This window comes from Anopheles gambiae, assembly GCF_943734735.2.
Source record: "Anopheles gambiae chromosome X unlocalized genomic scaffold, idAnoGambNW_F1_1 X_unloc_56, whole genome shotgun sequence".
NCBI lineage: Eukaryota > Metazoa > Arthropoda > Insecta > Diptera > Culicidae > Anopheles > Anopheles gambiae.
The window spans coordinates 17,501-20,000 of NW_026902666.1; the positions used below are offsets into that span (position 1 = coordinate 17,501).

The 2,500-nt window shown below is 47.5% G+C and overlaps 1 pseudogene; it reads left to right on the top strand.

Annotated features, from left to right (window-relative positions):
- LOC133394827 (large subunit ribosomal RNA) overlaps window positions 1-2,500 on the top strand; it is a 9,189-nt pseudogene that overhangs the window by 3,076 nt on the left and 3,613 nt on the right.

The following is a 2,500-nucleotide window of genomic DNA, read 5'->3' on the forward strand; positions in this document are numbered from 1 at the left end:
GAGCCCGTCGTCTCATAAGGGCGCGGGCCAACCCTCGCGTGGAGCTCCCTGATTCATAGCCACCCACGGAACCAAATAGGAGACTGCATAAACAGACGCGGATAGCGGGCCTGAGTTTGAGCCCAATAGAATGAGTAACGTTAAAACTAAGAAGGTCAAAAAGACCAAGGGGGTGGACAAGAAAGATCCGGACCAAGCGTTCATGGATCTTCAAGATCGGATGGAGGCTATGCGTTTTGGGATAAGTAAACTCGATGATGAGTCTTCCCATTTTACGCTAGTAACGGTAATGATGGACTTCCTCGATGAGGTAATGTCCGAATTTCGAAGGTACAGAGCCGTTAATCGCATGCAGCAGGTCCTCGACCGTCAAACGCAAACGTCGTTTGACGGTAACGATGGATTCGGGCCGCAAACGCGAAAAGGCAGAAGACCAGTGGCTGATGACCAACAGCCTGGTCCAAGTGGGTTGCAAAGGTTGCAACAACAACAACAACAACCATCGAGGTTGACCCCTGTTAGGGAAGCGTTGGAAAATATTCCAAGTCCGAGAAACGGACCGAATATTAATGAGGGTAGCATTAATAAGAGGAAGAAGAAGAAGAGCAAGAAGAAGCAGAATAAGCCCAGGAAGCGGCCTGAGGCTCTGCTGATATCGGACTGCACTTCCGAGGAGCTGGCGAAATTGCTCAAGGAAATGAAGCAGTCCGATGCTCTTAAATCGGTTGGAGAGACAATCTCTAAGGTCCGACGGGCCCAAAATGGAGGCATGTTGCTAGAATTGAAGCAGGGTAGTTCTGCTAGTGCAATTGCCCCAAAGGTTAAGGAAGCGGTGAAGGGCAAGGCGTCAGTGAGAACGCTAGCTCCTTCTAAAATGATTGAGATCATGCATCTCGATGAAATTACCACCCCAGAGGAGGTTGCGGAGTCTGTCAAAGCACAGCTCAACATCGAGATAGAAATAGATCGTATCAAAATGAAGAAAGGCCGCGCGGCCGGTACGCAGTGGGCACGGATCAACGTATCGCTGCCAGACTTTCAAAGCTTCCTGAATTTGGGAAAGCTGAAAGTTGGTTGGTCGATATGCCATATCCGCGAGGTTATGGAAGAGCAGAAATGCTATAAGTGTTGGAAGGTAGGCCATACGAGCTACCATTGTAGGGAACCAGACAGAAGTAATCTGTGCTGGAAATGCGGTTTGAGTGGACACAAGAAGCAAGCTTGTACCAACTCTGTCAAGTGTTTGGATTGCGGTACGAGGTCACAGAACCTTCACGCAACGGGCAGTTATATGTGTCCTAGAAGGCGAACGATTAGATCATAATGGTTAGGTTGCTACAACATAACCAGAATCATTGTTATGCTGCATTTCAATTAATGTGGCAAACGATTAGGGAAGAATCTGCGGATATAGTGTTGATTGCAGATCCGTATCTGGCAACAACCAACGTCAAAGTGTTACGCAATGACGATAACACAGCAGCGGTAGTGGTTAACGCGGACTTACCAGTTAAGGTAGTCAGTAAGGCTCTGAAGGGTTTAATGATAGTTGACATAGGTGATATGCGAGTGGTTAGCGTTTACGCGCCACCTAGATTTAGTATGGAAGAGTTCCAGAACATGTTGGATAACACGGTAATGGCCGTAACCGGTATCCACAAATTCGTTATCGGGGGGGACTTCAACGCTTGGTCAGCAAGTTGGAACAACCAACTTGGCGAGCGTGGAGAAACCCAGAAACGAAGAGGTGAGTTGGTCTTATCAACCTTTGCGCAGATTGACGCATTATTATTGAACGACGGTAGCACCCCAACTTATGTTGGACCAGGGCGCACGTCAGTAGTTGATCTTACTTTTGCGAGCAGAACCGTAGCAAGATCATTTAAGTGGGAGGTGTTATCTAGCTATATGAACTCTGATCATCGTGCAATACGAATAGATCTTGAGACGCAAAGCGTGCGTAACTTGTCCCGACCCATAACGGGATGGAGCATCAAGTATTTTAGCAAAGATATATTTGAAGTTATGATGCAAGCCGCTTTTGAGACCGAGGTCACAACAAGCGAAGACTTAATGCGTATACTTGTCACGGCGTGTAATGCGACGATGACCAAGCGTAAGAGGTACACTCCTAACAAGAGTGCATTTTGGTGGACGTTAGAGATTGAGGCACTTCGCAAAGAGTGCAAACACCGCGATCGATTAGCGCAAAGAGCATTCAATACTGATCTCTATTCTTCTTTTAGGGACGAGTTCAAGGTGGCAAGGAATGCCCTCAAACGATTGATCAAGCATACCCGACAGAGGAAGTGGAAAGAGTTCCTGGGAACAGCGAACAACGCATCATTTGGTATTGTATATCATACGTTCAAGAAAGTGGCCGTGGGTTCGATTGGACCCCGAACCATGACATTGGACGAGTTTAGGGAAGTGGTGAGCGAGCTTTTTCCTACTCACCCAAACACGGTGTGGCCTGAATATCGTATCGATCAGCCACGAG